Here is a 13,341-nt window from a genome sequence, read left to right on the forward strand (position 1 = left end):
TTTCTTTCTAAGCTTTGTTATTTCCTTCTGCCTATTTTTGGTTCCTTTTGATGATTATTTTTTCTAATTTTATAAGATGCATTATTAAGTTATTCAAGTATGCCCCTTCTTTGTCCCTGATGTGTGCTTGCAAGGAATAGCAAGAAATCTTGAGCTGATCAAAGCATTTATTCTCTGCTTGAAAATATGCATTTTTTCTTTTTTTTTTTTTTAAGGGGAGAGTGCAAACGCAGTCCCCTACTACCACAAATTATGCAGTTGAGTTTCCCACATTTGGGGAAATTGCAGGGGTCAGCACATCCGAAGTGCAATGGATAAGCCTCACCCTGGGAAAACTACCTTTATAATCATGGTATCTCCCCTGCAAGGTAAGTATGAAAATATGCATTTTTTCCTGAATGTTTTGTCCTTGTATTGGTCTTTGATTCTTCTGGCTTTTATGAAGATAGATGGCAAGCAGGTCAGAGGGAGTGTGTGTGAGTGACTGTGACTCTGTGTGTGTGTGTGTGTGTATGTGTGTGTGTGTGTGTGTGTGTGTGTGTGTGTGTGTGTGAATTTCTGCTTGCTCTTTCTTACAAGAAATTGTTTAATATTTAATTCTCTGGACAGCTTTTCCTGCAATATGAAAAACCTCATTATTTCATTTTTGTCTAACACAAGTTATCAAAGACAAGTTACTTTGTGATTTTAGGACATTATCAGGTAGCCTTATCTTAGTTATAATATATAGTTATATTTACACATTATATTATAATATAATATATGTTACACATTATATATAATATACTGATATAATATATATCACTTTAATATAATTTTTAATACAACTAGATAAAAAATTATAAAGTCTTGGGGCCGAAACAGTGATGCAGCAGTAGGGCGTTTGCTTTGCATGCAGCTGGCGCAGGATGAACCACAGTTGGACCCCTTGGCCTCCCATATGGTCCCCAAAGCCAAGAGTGATTTCTGAGTGCATAGCCAAAAATAATCCTTGAATGTCATCGGATGTGACCCTAAAAATCAAAACAAAACAAAAAAACCCATAAATTAATTTACACAGGTTTAATAGTAAATGACAAGGGGATTAAATATAAATAGTAAGGGAAATATTTAATAATATAATTATTAATTAATTTAATGAATATTTAATATACGATGACCTTTCCATTACGTTTTCTATAATTCCATTTTCAAAATAAATACGCTAATTTATAATTTAATTAATGTGTAGTGTATTATACTTTTAATATGAGAAAACTATACAAATATGGGTTCTTTATATTAATTTCATGAAACTCAGATAGTAACTGCATGTTACCCAATCTCTTAATGGTAGTCTTTTTCTCCTATAGTAAATGTGACTTTCAACAATGTAAATAAATCCAGAAGATGTAGTTTTAACTATTAAAACAAGCTCTTAACAAAAGAAGAGAACAATGTCTAGGTACTTATTTCCTAAATATGAGTGTTGCTTTTCCCCAGGCTCTCTGCCTACGCCATGTTCTGCTGGCTATTTCATTTAAAAGAGTTAATTGAATGCTAAGAGAGACCAAAAGAGCACATAAAAATACCAAAAAGCTGGCAGAAACTTTCATAGCAATTTGTCTTAAAGCATATGTGTTTCTGCTTTTATCAAAGATCATTTGCTTTTGAGGTCTTCTAATTAAATGTTGATATAATAAAGATCTGGACAGATTAATATGTTGTATTTTAATGGTCCAGACTAAAATTATGGAGGTAAGACAAAAAGTCAAAAACAGAGGCAATAGAGTAATTCATGTTTTAATATAACCAGACAAATAAAGGGCAATGTTAAACGAAAACTTTCTCTACAAGAAACATCATCTAAATTAAGATGACTCTAATATAGAGAAAGGGGCTCGAGAGATAGCACAGCAGTAAGGCATTTGCCTTGCATGCAGCCTATCCGGGACAAATGGTGATTTGAATATGGCATCCCATATGGTCCTGTGTGCCTGCCAGGAGTGATTTGTCACTGCTGGCTGTGACCCAAAACCCAAGACCCAAAAACCAAGACAAAAAATGGAATAAAATAAAATAAAAATATAGAAAATTGTTTAAAGTCAATATACTTATTTAAAGATGGGCTAATTTTTTATTTTAATAGATACTTCCATAGGAAGTAGGAGATTACATAGTGAGATTAAAGTCATAGTATAGATTTAGATTAGAAAGTGTGTAAATGTTGTATGCAAAATTCTAAAGGCCTTAGGAGGTTTTTTCCTAAAGAAAAATTACCATATTTTCCAGCATATAACTTTTTAACCCATGAAAAACTTCTTAAAAGCCGGGTATCATCTTATAAGCCAATATACAGTATGCTGAAACTTACTCCAGCTTAAGGGATGAATGAGCTGTTCCCCTCTTACCTCCACATCCCATCCAGCTGCCAGGCATCATCACTCAGTCCTATGCTTGTTCTGATTAATCTTTCAGGGCACACAGAAGAACTGAGTTACCAAGCCTGCATCCCATCCAGTCACTGGGTGTCATCACTGGTATGCAGTTATCTGGTGCTTAGTCCTCTGTTTAGCTTTTATGGCACACACGGGAAGCACTGTGTTTCCCTCTAGATGTCCTATTAATCACTTTACCCCTGCCAGCTGCTCTTGGAGGAGCCCCTTCTCCCTGCTCTCATTGTAGAACACAATTAAAAAAATCACAGCCACTCACTACAAATGACAAATGTAAAATGATTGTTGGCACTCCAAAGTCCAGCTTTATTAAACATATAATGTTAAACTTTGAGGGTTCTACTCTTTTTCTCTTACATTTTTTAATTTCCATTTGGTGTGCTGAAGTTAAGAGACAGAGTCTTATACGGCAAATATAGCCCAACCCCTATATTTTGACAGGAAAAGTAGAATGTGTTCTTATATGCCCAGTCATCTTATATGCTGGAAAATACGATAAGAGTTTACATACTTCTTCATATTAAAGATTGCAATTTGTTTTTATCTGTGTGATTTAAGATAAGGGTAGCTAATCTATTATTTACATTAATATTTCTTATCTTACATTACCATGAAACATATTTACCTCAAAAATATTAGTTTTTCCCTAGGGTATCCTTTCTCAAACAAACTCAGAAAAATGAGCATCTATATAAAAATTAAGTTGAGGGCAAATCCTGTGATTTTGTTCTACTAATCATGGAGAGAAAATATATATATTCACTATCTTCCTATATAAAACAGTTGTACTTCATTTTAATATCTCCTCTAATGCCATTTTTGCCTTGAAAAATTCTTGGTGACAAAATGAATTCAATCATTAAGTGAAATATTTTATGTTTTCTATTATGTAAAATGTATTTATCACTGCATTGTAAACTGAATGGGAAAAATGGGCAAAAAGAAAAAAAAGAGAATTTCAAAGCTATCAAACCAGGTGTAAAAGGAAAATCCTGCATGTACTGAGACACAAAACAAAAGCACTCTCCTTATATTGTATGAAACTGATGGGGCCGGGCGGTGGCGCTGGAGGTAAGGTGCCTGCCTTGCCTGCGCTAGCCTAGGACGGACCGCGGTTCGATCCCCCGGCGTCCCATATGGTCCCCCAAGCCAGGAGCGACTTCTGAGCGCATAGCCAGGAGTAACCCCTGAGCGTCACAGGGTGTGGCCCAAAAACCAAAAAAAAAAAAAAAAAAAAAAAGAAACTGCATTAGTCATTTGGGCTAATACTATCATAATGGGATATACATTGTACTTCAGCTACAGTTATTTCAGTAATTAGTTAATTTAGCTAATTACAAATTAGCATTAGCTAATTTAAATGCTGCATTTTTAACAGTGAAAATTGTGGTTAATATATATATAAAGCTTCTTATAAACAATATCAAGTTGAAAATGTATTGGTATGAATCTCTAAATAAATAAAGATCATATCAATTAATAAATAATTCAAAAACACAAATAGAACAATAGACCATTAGCAACATTAATTTTATATAGCATAGATGTAGTTTTATTTTCTTTAAAAAATTTTGGGAGCCGGGCCGGGCGGTGGCTCTAAAGGTAAGGTGCCTGCCTTGCCTGCGCTAGCCTTGGACGAACCGCGGTTCGATCCCCCGGTGTCCCATATGGTCCCCCAAGCCAGGAGCAACTTCTGAGCACATAGCCAGGAGTAACCCCTGAGCGTTACCGGGTGTGGCCCAAAAACAAAAAACAAAAAAAAAATTGGGGAGCCATACCCTGTAATATTAAGGTTTATTTTTTTCTGGGAGCTCTGGGATCACTCCTGACAGCTTTGTGGAACCATATGCGATCTCAGGGATTGAACACAGGTTGGTCATATGCAAGGCAAATTTCCTACCTGCTGTACTATCAGCAGCTTAGCACTAATATAACATATAAGTAATATTGAATGCATAAGCTCTATAATTGTTCTTAAAATTATCAATACTTCAATGCAAGTCAATTTTAAATTAAAATATTTAAGCATTTATTTACATAACTTCAGTATATAATTATTTTGAGTATATTTGTGAATATATTAGAAACACACATGATATATTTTTACAAAAATACAACTAGAATACCATATTATATTTGAAAATTATAAAAACTAGATACAAGTACAGAATACTAGTCTTCACTCAACTCATTTATAATTTATTCTCTAATACAATTGATTTACTAAACCAATATTTATTAAGCATTTTATGCAGGCCCTTAGACAAATAATGTAAATATGAATGAGAAATAAATAACCAATTTTATTACCAGTAAAATATTTTATTTTATATATTTTATTTTTAGTATATTTAATATTTTATATAAATGGGTTTTAAAAATAATTCTTAAAAATTTTGGTTTCTAAAATTGGTGTTAAGGAGTTTCAATGGTTAGTTTAGTTCCCAGAAATCATCTGATATTTTGGTCCACAACCTTAGTTCTCACGAATTACTTCTAGATTTGTGCTCAGAGAACAATTCTGGCAGGTCTTAGGGGACATTAGGTCAGCTGACAGCTAGGCAAGTGTATGACATACTCACTGTATGACATATCCTGTCCCTTCCTAAAATTATACAGAAAAATTAAGACATCTAATTAAAGTAAATAATTTAATAAATTGCATATATGGAAGATGTGAGTTGAACATTTTAATGATCAAAATTGATCAATATAAGTTATATTTTAATAATTATCATGGAAATGCACCTTAGGTTCAGATGTTTACAGATATTAAATTCCTGAACAAAAAAGGATTAATGTTCAATTAATAAGTGAACTGTCACTGTTGGAGTAACTGGCTCTTACTTTATTCAGGATAATTCTTCTTTGCCTGTGCTTATCATTCTTGGGTGGGTGGTACCTCTGGATTGTCCAATGTTCACCACCCATGGGGGTGGCCATATTATTCCTAATAAAGACTTCTGTACAGAGGTTTTTTTTTTGGTTTTTTTTGGGGGGGATTTAGTCTCACAGCTAGCCTGTCTGCCTGCTGGTGCCTTCTGCCTGTTGCAGATAGCTTGTGGTGAAGTCCCTAAACCTATTTTATCTTCCTAACTTTGTGTTTCCGCTGTCAGTGTTGCTTCCAGACCCACATTCCCCAAAACCCTGTGATTGGGGTATGAGGTTTCCAGTACAACTAGCCATGAACTTCTTTAACAACATCTTCAACAATGGGTGAAATTTCTTTTTGTTGTATTTCATGGTTATTCAAGTGGATAATTCCACATTGGATAAAGTTCTAGTTCCTGTTTGGCTAAGAATATGATAATGGCATGGTTTTGGATTGAGGGATCCTGGCCCTTTTTCAAAACAAATAAATAACATATACAGAAGTAGTACTTTGTATTTTAGTCATTCTAGTATGGCTCCAAGAAAATATTGCCTTTTTTTTTTATTTTTCCACCACCCCCAGTGATGCTCAGGAGTTACTCCTGGCTATATGCTCAGAAATTGCTCCTGGCTTGGGGGACCATATAGGATACCTGGGTATCCAACCTTTGTCTGTCCTAGGCTAGCGCATGCAAGGCAGATGCCTTACCGCTTGTGCCACCGCTCTGACTCCGAAAGCATTATAATTTTTATGTATCATTCACTAGAAAATGCACAGGCCAAGCCTTCCAAATCATCTACTACTTTGTAAAATAAAAGTGCCTTCCCAGTAATGACTCGTACTTGAGCCAAAAGTCCTAACAGTGGTAAGGCATTTGCCTGGCAAATGGCCATCTCAGAATCAACTCTGGTTCAAATCTCAGCATCCCATATACCAGGACCCCCAAGCCTGCCAGGAGAGATTTATGAGTGCAGAGCCAGGAGTAACCCCTGAGCACTACCAGGTGTGACACACACACACACACACACACACACACACACACACACAAAACAACCATAAAAAGCTTTAAGCCCAGTAAGCAACTGCCTACCACTGAAATTTGGGCAGAGGAATCACCAATTTCTAAAAATAATTTACCTTAACAGATAACAAAAATGAGCTAATTACAGTTTCCTCAGATGCTGAGTCCAAAAGTGCTTCCATAAGAGTCACCTAGAAGTAATATACCAAATAAGATGTTACAGTAGCACCAAATCCAGCTAATATTAACAAATAAAACCAATAAAAAATCAACTAAAAAGCAGATTATTAAATAAACCTTTAGACAATAATTTAATGACCCTGTTTCTAGATACAATAATTTTCACAAATTTTCTTTTGCTTTATAATTTTTAACAATATTGTTATAATTTTGCTGAAAATGAACAATATATATTAAATTCTTTTAAGCCTGAGGCAAATGAGTAGTCTTGGGGATGGTGGGAGTTGGGATAAACATTGTGTTTATGAAGATTTAAATCTATTGTTCCCTTAAACCAGATTATAAAATTAGTATGACCAATACAACATGGTGCTAGAATGAGGATAGATACTCATATCAATTAAATAGAATTGAGAACCCAAAGGTATATTAAAAATGAGTCTAAGACAGAGGAGTTGAGTATGTAAATTGGAGATAGAAATGTTTCTTCAAAAGTGGTGATGAGAAAACCAGAGAACACACATTAAAAAGAAAATTAAATAAATGGGATATATAAACAATATACTTGGTAATTTGTTTTACCTGTTTTGTTTATTTAGACAAAAACAAGTGTGATGGTGGGGATTGAAGCAGGTCTGATCAGAGCAAAGCAGGTTACTTGACCACTGTACAGTATCTTTGGCCTTAGCAAATGTCAATTTAAAGTGAAGTAAAATAGCACTCATGATTTGATTATACTTCATAAAATCATACAAAGAAACAATGTCAAAACTATCAAGGAGTTAGACCTCAGTATTTTAATTCTATTCAGAGAAACAACAAAATTAAAAAACAAGTAGTGAACGAAGCCTACCCTTGATGTGAGAATATGACCACTCCAATTTGAAATTGGGCTTTTGTTCTAGCCGTGAGCCCCAAATACCACATAATAAACACCAACATACTGCAAAGGTCACAATCAGGAAATAATACAGAACCACACCATGATTAGAAAAAGAAGATGGTAGTTCAGAAGATGCAACAAAGAACCAACTACCTATATAGATTCTCTGATAAGAACTTTAGAGAGGAAATCTAGAGAATATTTAATAAACTTAAAGAAACCATGGAAGGAATCCCGCAAAATACAAATAAGACTCAAGAGTATATGAAAGTTGAAATGATAAAACTTCAAACAGAAAAAACAGGACTGGAAAAATTGGGAGATGGCAAGAAAAACTCACTGAAATGCCCCACCAGAAATAACAGCTGTTGAGGACAGAATTAGTGAGCTAGAAGATAGATTACATTACAACTCCTTACAACAGAAGAGATTGAAAAGTGCTGTAAAGTAAACATAAAAAAGGATTTTAAAATCCTCAAAATAAGCAAATAGATAACAACAGCACTCTGTGATAAATTCAGTAGAAACTGCATAAGAATCAATGGAGTCCCAGAGACACAGAAAAAAACCCATGAAGAATAGTAGTCAAGAGCCTTATGACTGAGAATTTCCCAAAACTGAAGTTCTCATGCAACCATATCCTGGATATCCGAAAAGGTATACCAACTAAAAGAGACCCAAAGAAAAGCACTCCAAGTCACAACCTAGTCACAATGATGTAAAGCACATATAGAGATAGAATACTAAAAGTAGCAAGATAAAAAGGATAATTACATACAAAGAAGCAGCCTCAAAGACTTACAGCATATTTATCACAAGCAACCCTCCAGGCCCAAAGGCAGAGGTGGGATAAAGTGAAAAAAAACTCAATGAAATAAATGATTGACTGGAATTCTTCACCCAGCTAGACTTTCTTTCCGGTTTGAAGGAAGGATACACAACTTCAAGGATAAACAAAACTGCAGAAACTTTACAGACTCAAAACTAAATTTAAAATAACTGAATGATTACACACCAAACTCCAAAAAAATGATGACAGGAAACCCTATGACCATTATTTCTCTCAACTACAATGGATTAAATGCACCAGTTAAAAGACACAAAATGGCAAAATGAATGTAACATTTTTTCTTTCTGAAAGAAATACATCTAATATAGGCAGAGAAAAAACAATCTCAAAGTCAATGATTGGAGGTCAAAGATTCAAGTAAACTTGTTAAAAAAAATAGGTTGGCGGGGCCGGAGAGATAGCATGGAGGTAAGGCGTTTGCCTTGCATACAGAAGGACAGCGGTTCGAATCCTGGTATCCCATATGGTCTCCCATGTCTGCCAGGGGATATTTCTGAGTGTAGAGCCATTAGTAATCCCTGAGCGCTGCCGGGTATGACCCAAAAACCAAAAACAAAACAAAACAAAAAATAGGTTGGTGTCACTAATTTCAGACAGCAAAGACTTTAGGCTTAGGAAGGCTATAATAAATAATAATGAATAATGCATATACAAGGAAGAAATCACACTCCTAAACATCTATGCAACTAATGAATGGCCAGCAAAATGCTTAAAACAACTGGTAACAGACTGAAGAAAGACATTAATAGGAACATAATAGTAGTTGAAGTCTTCAATACCACTTTCAATGTAGATTATCAACCAGGCTAAAACTTAACAAAAATATACTGGCTTTAAAGAAAAAATTGAAAAAGAGTAGCTTAGTAGACATATATAAGGTTTTCATCCTCACAAATATGAATATACATTCTTCTTCACCCAAGGGGCAAATTTTCAAGATATGATCACATTCTGGGTCTTAAAAACTAACTCCATAATGTAAGAGGTGTCACAGACTATCTCTTGGTGTCAGGATGTATTACAGGGTTTCTTTGAGTCCTCTTGAGGAGAGTGGATACATAGGAGGCGAAATATGAAGAAATGAGAGTACACACAAATGTGTGTGGAGAACAGCTTTCTAATTTTAATCTCCAAACAAAAGATTTTTTATATATTGGGTACATTTTAAATCACTAGTATAAAAATAATGCTCACATTTTGTTTCTATGAAAAGTAAAACAGAAACTATAAGTGTACGTTGTTTGATCTTGAAAACAATATATATGGCTCTAGTTGGTTGGTAGCCTTAGAACAGAATACAGTTCAGTTAGGAGCCAGAAGATAAAAGAGAAGGTAAATTTTGACATCTCAAAGTAGTTCCTCTCTGGCCAGGTCCTAGGTGTCATACTGATGTAAATTTAGAGATTAGCAAAAAGCCAGATTTCCTTAACAAATTTCCTTTAAATAGGGAGAAGATTTTTAGATCTTGGAGCTTATAATAAATGACTAACTTCCTAAGATCAGGTTTTGAATGGGATAAAACTCAGATGAAAGGAGTACAGAATCTATACCTAGTAAAGTTCAATAGTGCAATGCTATCCTGGCCAAATCTTTTTGGAGTATAGTACAGTACAGTACAGTATAGAATAGTATAGTATAGTATAGTATAGTATAGTATAGTATAGTATAGTATAGTATAGTATAGTATAGTATAGTATAGTATAGTATAGTATAGTATAGTATAGTATAGTATAGTATAGTATAGTATAGTATAGTTAGCAGGTATTCAAAGTATCTAGGGGAAGTCCCTGAAGCAAGGCAATCCTTTCTGTTACAAACTACTATGGCATTCAAAGACAAGGAATAAAGAAGTTGTTTTTTATGCTGAATCTTCCATGTAAAGAGAAATTTAATTGAGGCTATAGTTTTGCCTGTAATTATGCACAGCAGAAGGGAGAGTTAATTTTAGACCAAGATAATATGAAGGGAATATAATGTCAGTACCATTACATGAATCTCAAAACTATCTCTATGGAATTTCCCCAACTCTCCATAAAATTTTTCACAGTGGGCCTTTCAGTGAAATTCTTTAGGGGTGTACGAAGCAGACATCCATGCCAGGAAATATGTCTGGCGGGCTTTATGTCTGGCCTTCCTAATAGCAATATAGAAATTTCTATCAATGGCATAGACAAAGAGGTTTATAATTTGCATTAACTATCTTCTTAGGCCATAACAAAAAGACTTGAAGAATAATTTTAACAGCTAAATATTAAACAACTCACTAATAAACAACTAGTGGGTTAGAGACAAAAATCAAAGATGAAATCAAAAGATTTCTGGAAACAAATGTGAATGAAGATATGAAATAGCATTTTTGTGTGACACAACAAAAGCAATGCTAAGAGGACACTTTATAGCAAAGGACCCCTTTTTCCATATTATTCTAGTTAGTGCTAACATTGGAAGACAACACAGTTGATCTATTGGGCTTTTTCATGTCCCATGTCATTGACAGGGTGGCACAAAGTCTGCCGCAGATCCATCCAAGGTCTCAGTAGGAACCATATATTGGGCTATATTCAGAGAATGACCCCAGACATACAATCAATTAATATTTGATAAAGGGGCAAGAAAACACAAAGTGGGTATACAAAACATTTACTGACTTTACAATAAAAAATTTATCTCATCATAAAATGAGGTGAAAAGAACATTTTATTTATTTATCTTTTATATTATCCAGCAATTCCACTTCTTGAAATCTATTCCCAAGTGTCCAAAAACTCGATTAAAATACATGGCTACTCCTAGTTCTTTAAAATAGCCAAAATCTGAATACAACTTAAATATATTAGAGAGACTAGAGAGTTTCCATGTCCATCATATATAGGAAAATTTCATGATTTCATTCTTCCTAATAGTTTCCTATTAGTATCCCCTTGTAAAATGTATCACTGTTTTTTTAGTCACTCATCTGTTGTCAGGCAATTGGCTTGCTTCAAGATTCTGGCTACTGTAAATAGAGTTGCAATAAACATAGGCAAGTAGAGAGAATTTTTGTATTGTGTTTTTGTTCCTACAATATATTCCTAGGAGTGGTATCACTGTATAATATGGAAGCTAAATTTCCAACTTGACTCTGACTCTCATTTACTCACCTCGATAGTGGTAATCTTAAAGTCATCTCTAGCATAGAATAAGATAAAATAAAATCAGCCTTAACACTCACTATTTGAATATCAGAAGCACTTAGTTTTTCTTAGTATAAGGAAAGAATAGTCCCAGTACTCCAATTCTCTATCTTTTATACTGTTGTCCTGAAAACTGAAAAGTTTTGGGACTGAGTGGTAGTAGGGTGGATAAGACCTTGCTTATAGGATACCTAAAGGTTCATCTTCATATGGTTTCCAGACTCTACCAAGATCCCTGAGCACAAAGCCAGGAAAAAATCGTGTTCCTCAAAACGAAACAAAAAATTGAATTTTTGTTTGATGTCTTTTTCCATGAAATATTTAACTAAAAAAAGATAAAAAAAAAAAAGCTACATTGCAACCCAATAATCCACTTTTACTAGAGCTACAAGCAATTACAGTCTTGTCAGTAGGTACAGGTGATGACAGTTTGACGTTTGACAAAAAGTAAGAGCAAGACGTGTCAACCTTTCAGAGGATGACAAGCCCTTTTTTACGGTGAGTCATCTAATAATCCCACTAAAATCTATGTTGTTATTGTCATCTCAGCATTTTACTTCAAGATGCATAGTAAAGTATTGAACAGAGTAGTCAAGACTAGAGCAACAAACAGACAACACACACACAGAGCATAAATGTTTCACTGAATGGCAGACAAATGGCATTCCTGATGATCAGGGATTTTCTCCCTGATCTAAATGGGAATTTATAAACCTTTGTTATGCTCATATTATTTCCAGAACCTTTAAAGTTCTCATCCTCATCTGTATTCAGCAAGTAGGAGAAAAGAGTGATAGAAAGATATGAAATAAAATAATGTGCATTTTCCTTGTACAGTCAGTCTCAGTGCATTGGGTCTCAGTGACATGAGTTGCACGGCATAATCATTTTAGTTAAATAGGGAAATGTAATCTATATTTAGAAAAAGAAAATAAAAGCTCCCTGTTTTGAGGTAAGAACTACTAATCATTACCAAGTGATTTATGCATCTTCACTATTTTTTAGCATAAGAGCTATAAATAAACAGAAAACTTGGTCATTCCATACTAATCTATTTAGGTATTATCACTGATAGTTTCAAGCACTCAAAAAATTACTTTGAAATTGTTCTAAAAATTTTGAGTGAAATTCACTTTCTTAAAAATATGAAGAAAAAAGAAAGCTTTTGAAACTGGTCTGCAAAAACATCAGGAAGCCAAAAACATAGTTTGGTGTTTTTCATGCAGAAGGCCTGGATTTATCCCTATCCAAAGACCTGCCTGAAGCAACTTCCTAGGAAAGAGCTGGGAGTATATTTAGAGCATAGTCAAGTGTGACCTCAAAGTAAAGTCCAAAAAAAGTTCTAACCATCCCTTAACCCTTATTCTACTTGCAAAAAAACCCGTTGAAGTCTTTTCTTCTATAAAGAATGCCCAAAACAAGCAGAAGCATTCCAAAACCAAATTAATAACATAACACTCATTAAAATGGAGTCACACCTAAGCTGGAGCAATGACGCAGTGGTAAGGCATTTGTTGGCCTTGCAGGAGGCTGATTCAGGACGGACCACAGTTCAATCACCCGATGTCCCATAAGGACTCAGAGCCAGGAGCTATTTCTGAGCACAGAGCAAGGAGTAACCTCTGAGTGTCACTGGGTGTGGCTCAAAAGCAGGAAAAAAAAAAAGGAGTTGCACCAATATACTTAGTTCCCTCTTAAGTAAGTGTTCTGGAGAATCTAAGTATTGATTTGGGGATTGGAAATGTAATTGAGATATGATCACATAATATTATTTATTATCTATTTAACCTTGTTAAATAATTTTTCTTTATGGGAGTTTGTTTCCTTATGCATGCTGTAACATTATTATAGAATTAATCATTTAAAACAATGGGAATTTGACACCAAAGCTAGAACTAGACCAAGTGAGATATTGTACATAACTTGT

At 34.4% G+C, this 13,341-nt stretch overlaps 1 non-coding gene across 1 annotated transcript; it reads right to left on the bottom strand.

Moving 5' to 3' along the window:
* Positions 1–212: 212 nt before the first annotated feature.
* Positions 213–376, bottom strand: LOC126031786 (U1 spliceosomal RNA). The gene has a single exon (XR_007503615.1). It is a non-coding gene; the product is annotated as a U1 spliceosomal RNA (small nuclear RNA).
* Positions 377–13,341: the final 12,965 nt, after the last annotated feature.

Source organism: Suncus etruscus, chromosome 15, assembly GCF_024139225.1.
Source record: "Suncus etruscus isolate mSunEtr1 chromosome 15, mSunEtr1.pri.cur, whole genome shotgun sequence".
Lineage (NCBI taxonomy): Eukaryota > Metazoa > Chordata > Mammalia > Eulipotyphla > Soricidae > Suncus > Suncus etruscus.